The sequence below is a fragment of the Zophobas morio genome, unplaced genomic scaffold (genome assembly GCF_036711695.1).
Source record: "Zophobas morio isolate AGI-343-1 ecotype UQ-CSIRO unplaced genomic scaffold, CSIRO_AGI_Zmor_V1 ptg000006l, whole genome shotgun sequence".
NCBI lineage: Eukaryota > Metazoa > Arthropoda > Insecta > Coleoptera > Tenebrionidae > Zophobas > Zophobas morio.
In genome coordinates, this window is record NW_026972111.1 from 12,105,853 (window position 1) to 12,124,599 (window position 18,747).

The 18,747-nt window shown below is 31.5% G+C and overlaps 1 protein-coding gene across 2 annotated transcripts in view; it reads right to left on the reverse strand.

The window, feature by feature from the left end:
• Positions 1-18,747, reverse strand: part of LOC135123626 (bombesin receptor subtype-3-like) — a 294,643-nt gene that overhangs the window by 211,871 nt on the left and 64,025 nt on the right. The window contains exon 2 of one of the 2 annotated variants that reach the window (XM_064048446.1): positions 9,477-9,539. The exons of the other annotated variant lie outside the window; for it this stretch is intronic. The gene's annotated coding sequence lies outside the window, so the exon portion shown is untranslated. The remainder of the gene's footprint in view (positions 1-9,476; positions 9,540-18,747) is intronic. 2 annotated transcript variants of the gene reach the window in all.

Sequence of the window (18,747 nt, forward strand, 5' to 3'; positions counted from 1 at the left end):
TACTAAACGATCTGAATTTAAATATTGATAAATGTTTCTATATAACGTTTACAACGAAAATCTACAGTTTCCCTACACACTACACGATAAACGGTCAGAGTTGAATGAATAAAGTTAAAGATCGTGGCATTTTATTTGACACTGAAGTTAATTTTGTAGAACATATTGAAAATCTGGCGCTTTCCGCTTTCAAATCCTTGGGTCTTCTGATGCGTGTGTCCAGGTACTTTGATAATTCGCAGTTCATTAAATCGCTCTACTTTGCGTTCATTGTGAGCAAACTGGAGTATTATCCACTTACGATCTTTATATAGTAAAGTAGGCTTTGATATTTTTTCGTTAAGTTGGATAAACTGATTTGATGATTTAGTTTTTTGTCTGTCAGTAGTCTAATTTATGGCTTGAGGCGCTTTCTAAATGTACTCCAAGCATGTGCAAAATTTTTGTAAACATTGTGAAAAACTTATTTTGGCAGATGGGGAAAAAATATGGGAAATCTTTCGTACGAATCTATACCTCCTTTCATTATTTCGCTAGGTAAATCTGATTCAAAATCTGAATTTGAAAATGACGGTGATGATACAGATTTTCATAGCGAAATAATGGAAATGGAGTGAATTGTAGCTTGTCGGGGGGTGATATTTTTACACATCTTTCGTTTTAAATTTACCAAGGTAGTATGTGAAAAACTACCTGACGTACAACAAAATAAGTATAATTTTAATGAGATCATCCACGTTGTTACTTTGCACCAAATTTTAAGCATTTTCTTTTTTTTTGTAACTCTTCATGTACCTGAAGAAGGCGTATAGTAACGTTCTTATTAATAAGCGTTTGGAAGTACTTAGTAAAAGCAAATAAAGAGCACTTACGTAAGCATTAGCAATAGCTATATAGATAAATCATTCAATTTAAGCCGGAAAAATGTTTCAGAAGAGCTAAACCCATCAAAGCACTAGAGCAAGGTTGTTGCCTTTTACCAACCCTTTTAGTAATCTTAGAAAAGTGAAAAAAGAAGTTGGAAGATATGGAAACAGGCTGTTCACAAAAGTGCAAATTTCCATTTCTAAGAAGAGTGGGCGAGCAGAATGTAGAACCCCCATTCATATGAAAACAATGTTTAAGTGAAATTTTAGTGTTTGTGCCTTACATATGAAATAAACACCTACAAAAAGCCGAATAACTGTTTTAAATAGCGTAAAGTTTTATGCTTTCTAAGAAATGGATACCGTTAACTTGGTCATTGCTACTGAAAACTGAAAGTATCGGCAACAATGTTTATATTTCTGGCATATTTTTTAACCTTTAATTTAATAAAACATAACCTAACGAAAAAAATTCAGGGAATTTTTATTCTTCTGCATCGAATACCAACAAACTCACTAGATTTTCATGGCCAACCCTACTATATAAAGATCGTGAACGGATATGTCTCAGTTGTTTGGTCGCCGTGTTATTTGCGACATAAACTTATTCTCGAGAAAGTGCAACGTCGATTTATGAAGTTCCTAAGTTTTAAAATCTCTGGTACTTATCCTGTTTGCAATATTGACTGCAACTATTTATTGCAAACTCATGAATTACAACCACTCTCTGCAAGGGGTAAGATTCATGGTGCTTGTTTTATGTGGAAATTGATGCATAACAAACTGGATAGTTCTCAACTTTTGGAATAAGTCAACTTTCATGTATCTCGGTTAAGTGCTAGATATACTTCTACTTTCGCGTTATCTCAGTCCAGAACAAATTTGTTAAAGAACTCACCAATGGCTGGAATATCTCGACATGCTAATGAACTGTATAGCGATATTTTTACATAGGTTACTAAAATGTGCATGGATACTTTATATTTATGTTTATTTATTATTCTTTTTTTTTAGTTTTTCTTGTAACATTTATTAAGACATTTATTGTATTATACTTGCCCTCTAATTGGGTTTATCGTTGGGTAAATAAATTTTTATTATTATTACCATATTACATTATGTTGGTAACATAAACATCAACTTCAACACAAGTAACATCGTTCCTCAAAAATTTGTGGATGATGAACTTCCCGGAAAAAATGTAACAAAAACAATATTTTTTTAAGGATTGGTTAGACTTTTCGAAATCAGCAATTGTGGGAGAACGTATCCACAATTTGCCGCCCCTCAAAATTTATCACCCACAGGGGCACCCTATATTAACCCAGAACTGTTTGTATGAAATACATATATCTATTTAAATACGTTAACAAGACCTTAAAAAAATATCTCTGTCATTTTATTTAAACATCGACTACTCATAACACAAAAGGAGGTACGATACATAACAAAGGGTAACAGACAGCAATATTTATTTATATTAAATTGTGGAAATTGATTCCCTACAGGAATATAATAACTCTGATAGCCTTGGAATCGTAGAGAATATTAGATAACCCATTTCAAAACTGCTGCAGCTGGCGTTGTGCTGACAGTTGAAATAAATAGACATTCGGGAAATAAATTTTCTGCAGTGATTTTTGAAAAGAGGATGTCACAGAGAAGTGGTAGAATACCTAACGAATACTCGTACCTACTCGTGTCCTATATTAAGGCGTTTTAAAAATATTCGCTAATTTCCTTTCGGGGTTTTCTTATTCTTGTCACGACTATTGTTTTCTGCTTACATATTTTCTCTATACAGTACCAATTGGATTAAACTAATGGTCGGAAAAATTGTTTGATACTTGCAAAGACGTCTGGGAATCTTACCGATTGTTGCATTTATTTAGCTTTTCTATGATCTCCGTAGTTTTTCATGTTTGCTCAATAGCATTAAGTAATTACTCCTAAATATAGTACACCGCAGACACCGGAGACAGCAGTAAAAATGGAAAAGGTGTTAAAATGACACTGAATCGTACGTTTTATTATTATTTGTAAACGTGAAATCTAGAGTTAACTATTTGACAATCCAAAGGAAATTGATATTCAGAGTTTCTCCGATATAATGTGCAAATGGAAACTCCTCTCAGGCAGATAGGCTTTTCAAGCCTTTCTTTGAAAATCTCGATAGAAACAGTTAATTATTAACCCAATTTAATCAAAGATCACATCCAGCGATTCATGCTCTGCAGGACAGAAGAAATTCCGCTTTCCAAGCAACTAAGGATACATACATTTTTTATTTTGCCATTTTCAGGTCGAACGAATACCTATTTTTTTCTGCAAAGGCTTCCTAGTTTTCAATGAAGTGAATCGTTTGGTTCTGTATGAAACTGCTTTTGTTCTGAAGAAAGATAATTATTAATTATTTACTTGAAAGTGTTGTGGTCGTCCAAATTAACAATATTTGATTGCAGTTAATTGTTTTTAAAGGTAACAATCAAACGAAGCGACTTAAAGTTGATAGGTAAGTTTTGAATAAAATTTGTAGTGAATGTTACCTGGGGTGGGATTTTGTTTCTACCGATACGATACGAAGCGATAAATGACAAGGACGAAAATATAAATTTCAGGTGCGAAAGAAAAAGACGACCATATTTTATCGGTACCGATATTTTATCGTTGTAGAAACAAAATCTCACCCCAGGTGTGACTACAACTTCCACTGCTAAAAAAATCTGAGAAATTGTACCAAAGTGACAACACCGCACTGTAAATTCAAAAATAAACTGTGGTTCTAAATAAAAACTAAGAAGAAATTAATCAGAATATGTAGAAATATACAAAATATTTAATTTGAAAAATTTAATAACTTGTACTACGCTTTAAAAACAGAAGACTCATTTTCCACACATTTTTAAGTACGGCAATATTTAATCGTTACTTTGCAACCCATTTGCTTCTATCAGTTCTAAAGTATTTATATACCTTGGTAAAAAACACGGGAATCTTTATTTAAGAATTAAATCAAAATTTTAATTTATCAAAATAATTATCTAAAACATTTATTTTTACACATGCAACATCGAAAAACACATAACTACCTACAGAGCAGTAAAAAAACACAATCAAATATAGTCATGGTTTTCTGAAGATTTATCTTTGATAGAATTTTCGTCTTGTCAATTTGACAATCTGATCGTCAATTTGAAAGTTCGATGTGAAAATGCAACGATCAAAGATAAAATCTCAAAAATCCATTGCTGCCGTTGATCGTATTTTTTAATTTTCTCAGTACAAAAAATTGCTCCAAGATTATTAAATAAGACTTCTTTCGCCCCTGAAGTACAGTAGTACAGTACGTACAACACAATTTATCGAATTTTTTCGAAAATTTTTATAATCTAAAATAAAAGATATGTTTGTAGTACAGTAAACTAAAGTAAAGGTATTCATCTTTCATTATTTTTCCATCAGAAAATTTTGTAATGACGTCATCAACATTCTAGCAAAGGCACGTATATCGATTTGGATGAGTGAAATGTAATTGTAACAATGACAGTACTATATATTCACAAATTTTCTGGAAAATTGTCATTCTTGATTCAGTTAATAAAATAAATTGCCTAATTCAATAATTTTGTCAAAAAGCCAGTTCTAAATAAAACAGTGAATTGAATCCTCTGCTATCGAAAACTCAGCCTTGCATTGATACAAACACAATATTCTGCATTATTCTAAAAAACCACCATAAAGTTTGGTAACTCGCCTAATTAAAAAAAAAATATATTTCTTGGTATTTTGTAATTAATTTTTTAAATTTTTACTTCCCGAGCGTGAGCTTGGGAATCGACGAATTGCTACTTTCATATTTTTTTGACATTCCCATCTGTCTGTATGTCTGTCTACCTGTTCGTCCATCAATCCGTCGCGTTTTTTTTTATTCGAAAAGTTGAAAACCTAAAAAATCGGAAAAAAAATGAAAAGTGAAAAAACTGAAAAAAAACAAAAATTGTAAAATCGAAACAGTGTAAAATTGAAAATCTGCAACTCTACAAAGTAAAGAAAAAAAAAATTGAAACATTGAAAAATCAAAATCGGCAAAACATCGAACAAAATTAATGAATCGAAAAATTGGGAAGAAAGAAAAACGAATCGAATCAAAAAATTGAAAAACCCAAAAATTGTAAATTTGGAAAATTATAGAATCGTCAAAATTCTAAAGTGGAAAAGCTTAACATTGGAACATCGAAAAAGTGGAAAATTAAATACCGAGAGATTGAAAATTAGAATAAATTAAAAAGTTTTAAAATAGAATAATTGAAAATGGAAAAATTCTAAAATCGTAAAATTGAAAAACTGTTAAAGTAAAATTTTAGAAATTATAATCATTATTGCACATTTAAAATGAAAACTAGAAAAACTGTAAATCAAAAATTGAAAAAACAAAAACTGAAAGTTCGAGAAACCAAAAAATCTAAAATTGGAAAAACGAAAAGTTGAAAAATTTAAAACTTGAAAAATCGTCAAAAAATTGAATACCGAAAAATTGCAAATCGAAAAATTGAAGCATCCAAAGTTGGAAAATAGTAAAAACTGAAAAACTTTAAAATGAAAACTCGAAGAGTTGCATATCGTAAAATTAAGAGAAGTCGCTACGTTTGGCTCTTATAGTGTTGTCAATATATCTTCAGAATGTAATATCTCCATTATTAATCAATGGCTATGAAATTTTAAATCTAACTTTTTCACAACTTTTACTACATAACTGCGAGGGCAATTTTTTAAACAATTTATTATCACATATTTGTTAAATTTTGTTGAAATTTTTGCTTCACGTACATAGATTGAATAATCAATATTTGAATTATTTATGGAAATTTTGGAACGGGGTTGTCACCACTGTTTTCAGCGCTTGCAAAACTTCAGAAATCGTACTACGTTTATTTTTTTACTACTTAAGTAATAAACTTAAATTGTGACATTTACTATAGTAGTCGTTTGATTTTTTAAGAAAAATTACAGAAGTTTCGCTTATAATGTACGGATGGAGTTTTGAATTCTGCAAAAGCGGCTGTTGAGAGGCAAGCAGTAATATTAGAAAATAAATACATTAAATTTAACTTAATAGAAACACACAAACATAGAAAATAATAGTTATTTGTGTATCAAGGCCATAAAGAAGAACTTTTTCGGCCGTTCTGAAGTTTGACAAATCAGATGAGACCGAAAATTCAAAAAACGGCGATTTTTAAACAGAAGTCCAAAAGTAAGTTCCCGACATCAGAGTATAAAGAAGTGACAAGTGAGTCCAAACAAATAATTTTGACATTTAAGTATAAAAAAATGAAACTTCATGGACGTGATTGAGGACGTAAACAGACTAGATTTATAATAGTCGTCTAATAAATAAATTATAAAATAAAAAGAAGACGATCTCATGGATACCTACAAGTCAGTTATATCCTACAGTAACCTCAAAATCAATTTTGTGAAGTTGATTTAAAGCTATAATCACTATTACTTACTCTGTCTGATTATTAATATTATTCATTACAAATGTAAGCCTAATAAATATAATAAAACCAAGCCTCAGTACTGTGTCCAAGAGCGAATAATTCAAAGTGGAATATAATTAAATTCGAAATATTTGCCACGACTTTCACGCTCTCTCACTGAAAAATATTATTAACTTTGAAAACGGCAAATAAAAGTTGTCCAAATATTTCTAAAATTCAACCGTGAACCATAACTGTAATCCATTTTATTAAATTATACAACGAAACAACAGCACAAATATAAAACCTTCATCAGTCCTGTATTTATTATTTATAGTTACACGCTTTATATATTAATAACACTTTAAAAAATTAACCAGTTCATTTTTAACTACATATTGTTATAAGCTTAAAAAACAGCCCACTTTTATTTTATTTGTGTAGAATCGCACTAACAACAATTAGAAAAGCCAAATGTCGCTTCTTAACCGAATGAACGCCTCTCCAACGACTTAATCAAATTACAAACAGACGCTCTTACAGTGAAGTAAATAGTGAGTGTCTTAAACTGGACGCTTCCGTTGAATACTAAAAATAGATCAGGTTTAAGGTCAAGCCGGCAGTAAAATACAGATTACATAAACAACCAAGATTTGATAATTGTATCGCAAATTAGTGAATAAACGTATTTTCAGATCTCATGTGATGTTCTTGATTGACATCCACAGAATTTGTGTGCGTACGGTCCTGACCCGGCGCCTCCACCATATCACCAGTAAACAGTGGCTCGTCTTTGATGTTCGGGAACTTTGAGACGTGAAACTTGGAACTTGTTTTTCACAACAGATTTGTATGTAGAGGAATTTCAAAAGAGGGTGATAAGAATGCGAGGGTTGTCTCAGATGGTGGAATATTTGTACGTCGATGTGGGTAATGCGGTTTAATGTAAAATCACCATCGTTGTCATTGTATTGGGGGAGTACTGCACATTAATGGCATTCAGTAATTGTTACAATGCAGTAAGTATTATCGATCTGTCATTAGTATACAAGGTTATCGAAGCAACGATAGTAGATGTTAATTCAATTCTGTACAGTTACTTGTCAACTAGTACGCGGAATGGAGACTGAAGTTCAAAGAGGCGCTAGCCGGGTTAAAAACAGCAGCAATTAAATAATTTACTTAATTTATTCAATGTAATGACAACTGATTTTTTTAAATGTAAACACATTTTGAATAAATCTAAATAAAACATAAATGTTACAACTTAACAAATTGCTTCGTTTGTGAATGAAACAAGTCACGTGAATAAATATGTCATTAATATAATTAATACGAGACTAACCACAAACTTGACATGAACATGAACATGATTTCAAAACATTGTTCGTGTGAAACGTTTAACCTGTCGCAGCATTTCTGTTAATGTAATTACTGAAATTATTATAAACTTATTCTATATTTTGTGGATAAACTGAAAAATAATCAGTTCATAACCGTTCTGTTTTAAGAAAAATAGTCGCATTTAATTGTGAAATCCAAATTTGATATGTCAAGCTTTTTATTTTCCTCTACATAGTGAAAAAAATGTTACGTCAAATTTGTAAAAGTTAAGCCGTCATTAATGACTATTTTAAATGAGACGCTATAATTGTCGTTGCATTATTTGATAAAGCTTATTTTTCTGCATGTAAAAATATAGTTAGATGTAGGGCTTGCGTAACAAAAAAATTGAGAAAATTAATAACAAACAAAATAAACTTGATTTTAATGATAAATATTAAATAAACAGAACAATACGTTGGAGTAAAATTTTATGTTTACAAATTGTTCAAACTATTCCCCATTCACCATCTGACACAAACCCAGACGATGGTAGAGCTGATTGACGGAATTTTAAATACTCTGTGGACTTATACCAGTCATTTCATGACGAATTAATGCTTTCAAGTCCTCTACTTTATTGGGTCTCTTTAGTAAACACGACTTTTTAAATGTCTTCATAAAACAAAATCAAGGGGTGTCAAATCCGGAGACCTTTGGGCCGCGCTCCAATCCACCTTCCATAAAATTAATTATGCAAAATTACGCCATAATGTGGTGGTGCCCCATCCTGTTGGAAACAAATCTAATCATGTTTATTTGTTATTAGTTTTCTCCATTTTTTTTGTTGTGTAACCTCTACATTTTCATACGTAGAAAAATAAGCTTTATCAAATCATTGGATCAAAATTATAGCCTGTCATTTAAAAAATCATTGATGACGTCATAACTTTTACAAATTTGACCTACAATTTTTCTGACACGTCAAACGATGGAACGTGATTTGAGAGGCTTGACATATTTTTGCATTTTTTTCAAAAACTTTTATAAATTTTGTGCATTACTTTAACATAACCCTTGTAAATAGGTGTATGGGTTGCTGTTTCATGGAAACACCCATTTCGTTTGGAGAGCTAATTATAGCTGCGCTATTCAGGAATATGACTGCAAAAATTCGTTGACCAACTGGATTCTGAGGATTGGCTTCTTCAACATGACGGCGCAACAGCTCAGACAGCACGAACGACATCAAATTTCTTATGGAAATTTTCTGATGACAATTTTATGATCACATCTAGCCACTTCGATCACCAGATTTGACGCCTTTGGATTATTTCGTGTCCCCGGCGTTAAAAAACAACCTGTGCCTACCATCGACGACTAGTTTGAGTAACCTAACTTTAATTTTGAATAACCTAACTTTTTCGAAATGACGCTGGATATTCAAGCAACCCAAAATACACAAGTTCAAGTTACACAACATGTTTCACTGCTGACGTAAGCCTCATGGGTAACTAGAGCAGAAATTTAAAAAATCACCCTGTATTGTATTGTAGTAAGTAACGTATTACTTTATTTTTTTTTAAAGCGGACTTTTTAGAACATTATGAAAAATATTTTTGTGAACTAAATGCATGATATTGACGATATTGACGATAATGTATCGATCTTTCCAAATTCTTAATAATAACAGTCAGACGTTGTTAAAATCTCAAAATAATAAATTTCTGTAAAAACTTGTCAAAAACAATATTAACACCATAATATCTCATTCATTATGGTATACATATTTAGTTTCACATACCAATGAAAAGTGAAGGGGTTGTTGCTATAGTTGCGAAAATGTAGGATCTACTGGTGCTTTACCCTGAAAGTAAAAATTAATATTATAAAATGTTTACAAAACAGTAGTGATTTCTACAACAGCTCACTGAGATGTCATACTTCTAGTACACAAATTAATAGTCGTAAATCATTAAAATTAGTTTCCTAGAAGTATGTACAAATTCGAAACCATAAAATTAAATAATTAAAAAATGTAAAGTTTAATTAATATCATAGAAATCATTGACGTTACCGTACTTTTACGAGTTACCATTACCGCTTATGTTTACATGAGGAGGTTTGTGACTACTTGGATAATATTAACTTTTTTTGTCGTTTTCAAAGCACTTAGTTTAATAAAACTGACATTAAATCTAAAAAAATATTCTTCTACTTCAGCATAACTTTCGGCTACTGTTGATGACTTCCAGCGACCATGTCTTTTTATTTAGACCAATTCCGTACCGGTGACAGCTAACATTGTCGCCGAAGTCCTGCGGAAACAACGGTCCGTTATTTAATCGCTTCTTTGTTATCAAAGAGCAAAACACTCACGCAATAGTTATTTAAATGACAAGTATTGATGCTATTAAATGTTATTTTTTGCTTCAGTCGCAGCCGCAAGTTTTTTTTATGTTAATTTGAATTTTGTCACTCTATTTCTGGGAGAAAAAACATCAAATTTGAAGGATCTATTCATTTGTTAGGGTTAATATGGTACCTATTGAACAAACATATGGCCGTGAAACTCTATGCATTACTCAAGTATTATTTTCACGATTATATATTTTACTTTTCAAGTAGTATATATAGAATGTTCAAAAAATGGGGCACCAACCCAACGATACATGATAAATTCACACGTCTAAGTTCGAGAAAAATTACAAAAAATTTTTTTCCGTCAATTTGACATTCACTTACAAAAACAAAACGTCAATTTAGACAGATCGGTCAGAAAACATGAGAATTTAGCCACTGTCGTCAGATTCATCCTGAACAATTTTTAAGTTTTTTGTGATGTTACGAAATGAAGAAATCAATAGAGAAAAATAAGATGACTCTAAAATTATTTTGAATAATGAAAGTCCAATCGATTGCAGATACCCATCACAATATAGTGAATTGAAATTTGGTCAAATTTGGAAAAAAAAACAAATTATTATTATTACTATTATTGAATAATAATAATGCATTTATTCCCAACGGTTAAGCACCCAATTACATGAAATGACAAGACAAAAGAAATGTACCAGGTGTAGACATAACGATACATACTTAAAGTGAAATAAAAATGAAGTGAACAATAGGCGAACAATATTAATTAAAAATTTCTAAAAATTACCTGACCACTAATTTATTTTAACAATTCTCAAAGTAACGAAGTATAACATCCAAAATATATATTATTAAACGAGTCGTAGTTGATGTCATATAAACTATTAATTAAATTATAACTACTAGGTACACATGAGTACTACAGGCGATCTGGTTAAGACATTAGTTCTGCATGACATACAGTAAAACGTTAAACAATTTCTATTACTAAATCTAGGAATCCGAGCTACAATTTTACTCAACAAATGAATACACTCGGGTTTGCAGATGAGAAGACTATGTAGGAATTTAGTACTAATAAAAATGAAACGCCTAGTATTGAAGAACGCTATAACTAAATCTGGCCAGCGGAGCGATGTGATCATATCCCTGAGGAGGTTAAACACCGTCGACCAGGAATGAAACAACTTTAAAATACTTCCTGTACTGACTCAACTAAATGTACATAGGTAGAATAAATAGGATACTATATTATAATTTATAACAGTAGCATATTCTAACCCAGAGCATATTAACGAATCATACAAATTAAGTAGTGCTTGTACATTAGTAAAATCGGAATAATTCCTGTAAATGAAACCAAGCATTTTGTAAGCTTTGCTGACAAAATCAAGGATATGATTTCTGAAAGTGAATAATTTATAGGCCAAATCTACGCCTAAATCTTTGAATGAGTCCAGTCTGCTTAAGACCACTCAATCAATTGAATATTTGTAGATGGTAGTTTTTCTTTTCTGGAGTAGCTGACAGCAACGCATTTGTTAATATTTAAGAATGAACGATTTTTTTCGCTCCATTTAGATAATAACTGTAAATTGTCCTGTGGAAGCTGACAGCTTTGTATCGTATTAACTGTCAAAAATAGTTTAAGATCATCAGCGAAGAGCAGTTTTTGGCAAGTCTATAATATCATTCACGTATAGTAAAAAGAAGAATGGCCATAGGTTGGACCCTTGCGGCACACCACAGGTGGGACAAAAGCCGTGAGAAACAAAATTCTCATACTTAACAAAAAGTTTCCTGTCCAGGTAATTGATTCGAATATTTTAGAAAAGTTGCAAAGGATACAAATGAATCGATATTTGTCAGTATGGGCTGGGTCACGCTTTTTGTATACCGGAGTAACACAGGCTTCTTTCCAAATCTGGGGAAAAGACGACGATTTAAGAAGAAGATTAAATAAGCAGTGTAAGGGCATTACGAAAATAGAGGCAGAGTTAACTTTTGGACATTCATTCTGTTCAAGTGTTTTAGTTGATTTGGGGTTGTTTTCCGCCTCTTGAACGTACGAAATGGAACACCGTTGTAATGCCTAATTCTTAGACCATCCTCACCATTATTGCGTCGTTCTTGAAGTTGAGTTTGTAACATCTTTAAATATTGAAGTTCTTTGGATGTTTTGTCAGAAGACATTCTGATTGTCTTATAAATGTTTATGAATTTTATAAATTATTTTTTCTCTGCTTCATCCAGTCCTGAACAACGTGTCGGAGTTGGTGCGCCATTTTTTGAACATTTGTAAATGAGCTTGAATAAAATTATTAATTTTTGAAATGAAGGAAGGTAAACACCACTCTATTACATTATTTGAGGCGATCATCAGCAACGATTTTAATAAATTTCAGATTGAGATATTACTAAAGGAAGACACTCAATTTTTGTCGCTGAGAGAGACTTTGCCCATTCATTAAGTAACAAAATTCAAACCAAATTTTCCACAGTGGTGACATTAATCTATAGGTATTTATAGCATAAAGCTGAAGAGTTTGTTTGGTTGAACGTGCTAATCTCAGAAACTACTGGTTCGATTTCAAAAAATCGTTTTGTGTTGGATAGTTCATTTATCGTATATACATATAGGGTATATAACATCACGCTACGATCAATAGTAGCGAAGTAGCAATGAAAAATTCGGAAAAACGAGAAAATTATTTCTCCTTTGACAGCTTCCGTTGCTTACGCTGCTTACGGTTAAAGTTATGTAAAAATCATTGTTCCCCTCTAAAAGTTCTAAAGAAAAGTCCGCGACAGCATATGTCTATCTTTTAAGGTCGACTCAGTATAACCTCTTTTATGGTAATGAAATTTGTTCTAAAATAATACTGTATAAAGTTCTCGCGTCACAGTGTTTGTAACCGAACTCCTCCGAAACGGGTTGATCGATTTGTATGAAATTTTTTATGTATATTCGGTAGGTCTGAGAATAGGTTGTAAAGGTTCTAAACTATTTTTTATACACCTAAGTGATAAAAATGGCCCACCCTAAAAATTTTTCGTTTATTTTTTTGGACAAAATTTTTTATTTTAATTTTTTTAAGATTTGGCATCAAAAAATACATATAACCCTAAATTTTCACCCTTCTACCACCAATTCCCATTTTTTAATCTTCTATATAATAAAAATCTTGACCGATTTGAATAATTTTTTGTATTACGGGGATGGTTTATAAATAAAAAAATAGGAAAAACTTAAAAGAACAGATAAAAATCTGTCAATGACCTAATCAACATTTACGATCAACACGTATATCACCTTGGATTGGTGCAGTGTACCTAATACTAAAAATAACTGTATTGTATTCCCAAAATTATCTGCGAAAATCGAGTGAGCCGTTCCATCAATTTTTTGGGGGGAATAAATAAATATTCTGATTAACAATTTACCATGCTTACAATAACTTTAAAACGTCTGCAAGATCTCAAAGTATTCATTTCTGCAACTCTTGAGATATTCAATAAAATAAATAGACTGATCCATACATTTTTTTGAGTCACTGTAAAAGCAAATCGAAAAAATATGAATGCATTGATAAATTACGAAAATATACTGATCATATTTTGCACATTTTAGATAGGATTCATTTGGCAAAATTTTGGGCTGACGTCATCAATTTTTTGGAGGGGATAAGTAAATATATTTTGAATAAAATTTATTATGCTTATCATATTGTTTAAAACATCTGCAAGATTTCAAAGCATTCAGTTTGCAGCACTCAAAGTATATACTAATTTTTGGATATATCAAGTACATACACATATTTATTTTATTTATAACACCAATTGACTCTAGTGCTTCTAGTAATTGCCAAGTTTTTTCTAATATGGTTATTAATGTACAACATTAATTATGTGAAATTTTTGATATTTTTAGGTATGCGCATTTACCATATTTATTATTGTCTAACCCCTAACATAACGTTCAAATACTTCTTTCAAAAAAATACTACATTTTTGTTATTTCATTTCGCCACCATAAAAAAGTGTAATATATATACGTAACTCGTTTTATAAATTCATCTCTTGCGCGTTCCACTTTGTGCCGACAGCGTACAAAGCCCATAAGCAATGCATTTTCTACGAGAGAATTCACGACGGTGTTGTCAGTTATCAAAAATGTGCTAACTTTCCGAAAGAAATTGCTATATGAATCTCTACAAGTTCTATCAATTTTTTTGGCATTCCTTAACTACATATTACTGTTAATTAAATTCAATTTTTGTGTATCCATATTTTGCTAAAATCACATTTTTTCTTGAATTTTCACATTTTTATATTGCATTTAACATTTATTGTATTTGAAATCTCTTTCCTCGTTACCTGCACAAAACGTGTATTGAAATTTTCACTAAACAATTTTTCGTTACATCATTTTTTTGGAAGATAAAATAATACATGACCATCAAAATAAATATGTATATAATTTTGCATAGTTTATTTGTTAATTTGTCAGTGTAGGGTTCTCACATTAAGCATGAGTCTAAAATTACTCCGAGGTTAAATACCATGATACAAATTTTGTATTTCCAATATAAGCTGGTAAGTGAAATAACTTAGAAAGAGTAACGGCCCTAACAGGGACCCTTGTGAAACTACACATTCGGCCATTGAAACGTTGCTCTCGAGTAACAGTTTAATAATAATTACCGTGATTGTTTAAAATTTCATCCAGGTTTAATATGTCACTATTTCCCCGCAGATCATATTGGTCAAAACTACAATGATACTGTACTAAGCAGACAGGAGAATTCCACAGTACATTCACATAATTATTAACTATTTTCACCATAACCAACGTCGATTTTTAATGATTAAGTTATTTCTTCTAAATGAAATCAGTCATACCTTATTCTTTCATGCAATTGTGATTCCAATTTTAAATGATCAAATCGCAAATGTATTTCAGTTTCAGAAGAAAGTTTGGAAAATTACACACAACCTACCTACCACATTTTATTACTAATAAAACACAGATTATAGCCAGTATTGCCAACCAAAACCAATATACAAACTCAATTATTTTTTTTTCAAATGCGATATTTATCTTTCACTAAGTGCATTTTTCACACATTCATATTCTTTTTTTTTACGAATTATACTATCTGCTATTGCTATTATATATAAGTACATATATTAAAATTAACGGTACCTATAAAAGCAACTTGTTATAGGTCTAATTATACAGTGTATCTCAGTTCAACCGGAAACACCACATTAATTACTTTAGTTATTTACAAGAAGCAGCTTTTCAGTTTTATTAACATTCAAAGTATATTTGTGTGTCTACTTGTTAGCAAAATAAGTCAAGAAGTATAAAACTAGCCATCTTAACTAACCAGAAGAGGCTCGAAATTTATTGATCAATCTATTAAAAGACTTAAACTTCCTTTACATTTGGTTGGGCCAAACCGACAAAAACAGGTTATTATTGTTATGACGTCACAGCAGACAAAGTTTGTGCAGAAGTTCGGACGTCTGATAGCGACTTTACAGTTTTGAGGAGCATTTCTCGAGTAAGACCAAAGACACCCCAAATTTGAAATGCAAATATTTCGCTACAATTGGTCCAATTAGGCGGACAGTGGGTAAACTGTTTTAAAGTCACTGCATAAATCGACTTAAAACTTGAGAAAATTAACACAATATACTAAATCACTTTATACACAAGATAATTAAACTCAATATACCAACTTCACGCTCACTTACGTCTCACAAGCTGCCAAAGTGCAGGTTATAGTTTATTGTCTGATTGAATTCAAACTTTACAGTTCAAAATCACCCAAATAACACTAACAGCGAAGTCTCTATAACCGTCAACTAACGACGTTAATTGTGATTAATTACAACTGAAAGTCATTACCATTAATATGCGGGGTGGCTGGAAATAGAAACAAGCATCAATTTTTCCGATACTAATAATTTCTAGTCATTACACAGATCGGGCGGATATACATACACGCGACCAACGTCATATTTTTTTATTTCTTTCCATGCTTATTTAAAAATTGTAATATTATCCTTTAATGCAACGTCGGGGAAAACATAGAAACTATTTTTACGACTCCACGAGTAAAAGTTTGCAGCACCTTTCTATTTTTGTTTCGCATTTCCGCATCCACACTAAGTGCTAGAATTTATTTTCGACCGTGAAGGTTATTATTATTAGATTAAAGGTTAGGTTAAAATTAAAACAATCGAATTTTACGAGGATAAAATCGAATTTTCGCTCGTCTCAAACTTTTTATTGTCTCCTGTCGTCTATTTTTAACAATTTTCGTGCGCACTTAAACTACGACTTCCGTTTTATTGACTCCTGTTTCATGACTGCGTATGTGAAAAAATATTCATAACTATTGATCATATTATTAGATGCAGCCTAATAATGCCGTACAACTAATTACAAAATACGTTGTTTTTGACGCAACAAAGTGGGAGCTGGAATAGAGGAAGTAGTTGTGCCATATCTGCATTGTCGCTAAAAATAAACATCTAAAACTTGGCATGTTAAAGAACTAGTAAAAGTTGGATAAATTGTGCGCGACCTCGAGCAATAACTCTGCCAAAACAAAGAGATAGACTGGAAATCGTTTCCGTTGGAAACTCGCGGAGAGTGAAACGTTCAAATCGGTTAGACTATAAGGCGCCAAAACAAGGAATTAAGGTTAGAGGCGTTAAGGAAGCAGTTTACTTAATGCTCAGGGCTGGTAACAAATTTAGAATACAGAAGATTTCGTCTGAACCGATAATTCAAATTAGCGACTGAAATAGGTCTGTGTTCGTTCCTTAAAGAACATGCCAAAGAGTACTTAAATAAATTCGACATAAAAACGTACGTGAATAAGTCGGTATTTAATGATACAGGGTGATTTCAAAATGTTTGCAATTAAAAAAAATGGAGAATAGTTCACCCAAAAGCATACTGCAAGCTGAAGAACAAATTTTGGAACACGTTGAAGAAGAGCCCGACATCAGCACTCCCCGATTTGTAGCTGCAATTGAAGTTTCAAAGAAAATGTGTGGAGCGGTATAGTAACTGACCGCTTGGACTTTATATTTCACCGAACAGACTAAATCGTTCATTATTCACTAAAGTTACAAGCTAATTTGGAACGAATTTCCAGACACGAATACGTTAAAAATTACCATTAAAAAATTTTCATTGTAGCCCTTGTTGTGATTACTCTGCAGAGGAAAATTGTTCCGATTTACATTTGCCACCAACAACCCTAATAAATAAGTTATAAACACCCTTGTTTCATATGCATTATTTTGATTCGATAAAATCCTTTGTTTACAATTTACGAAAAAAAAAATGTATACAAGATTAACATCAAAGTATAACAAAGAACAAAATATGGTTTTAAAAAATGACACTGAACACTAAAACGGATTACGCAGCAATTAATGAAAAAATGAACAAAAAATGTACTCAGTTGTGGCACTGAATTCAGATTTTAAAACTTTGAAACAGCTGGTTTCGAACTCATTTACTGACGAATTAACGTGTGAAAAATATTCCGGTTTAGTTCCTGCTTATTCCTTTGCACCTGCGACGAGCACTTTAAAGTTAATCCACTTGTAGCTATTATTCTCTCTTATATTCGCAAAATATAACGCCAACCACAATTCCTTAACTTGAAATGTTAAAACTTATATGTAAATATCTCAATGCAATTTGTTATCCCTGATAAATACACCTACCGCTAATCAGATTCAGTAACTTACTGATAACAGTGTTTTTCGTAAGACGTACCCAGAAACACTCTTTGAAATAAAAATTGTGAAAGAATCGATAAAATTACTCCTCAAAATTCATCCTGGTTTTATGAAATGTCTACTTTAATTTTGTGCAATACCTGTGCTAACGGATTCTAAAATATATTAACAAAAATTTCTCTTGATTAATGTTATTAAATCTTGCTATAAAGTTTGTCTAAAACTTTGAAACGTGATATACAACTTAATTAAACAAATCCCGCGCCAAGGAAGATTTAGGAATGAAAATCTCAAAATGACGGACGTAAACGGATGAGATACTCGTATTTATAGAAATATATTTTACAGTGTGTATAGCACAGTGATTGGAAGTAATTCAATTACAAGAATACTTGAAAAAATGTATCTACAATAGTACTTTTAATAACCTTAAAAGAAATACTTAGAATACGGAATTTTGATGACTGACACCCCGTTTTTACAAGTTTAGTAAACAACAGAATATAATAAATTGTTTCAGTTATTTTGAGGCAAATATTACCTAATTATTCATGTCAAATAAAAACCAACCCCAGTTTGTCGATAGCGACTGTTATGGTTATAATTTATAATGTAGGCCGTCAAGCTTTTTGCATTGTTTTATTCAGGTTACCCGATACGGCCCTGACCTCCGCAATATGATCATGCGGCAGCCGTCCAGCGCTTGTTCGACTATTTACTAAAAAATTAAAAGGTATTTCAGCTGTATTCTGAGCTGTCAGACTGACAGCCGATTAGTACAACGAGCAAAATACGAACTAGAAGTTATAACAGGTATTGGACTTCAACGAGGCGGAAATTTAATTTTGATTTTTGGTTGCAGCGCAATATTGAACTGAGATGCGGTTCTAAATATAACAAAATAAAAGACTTTCAATTATTTT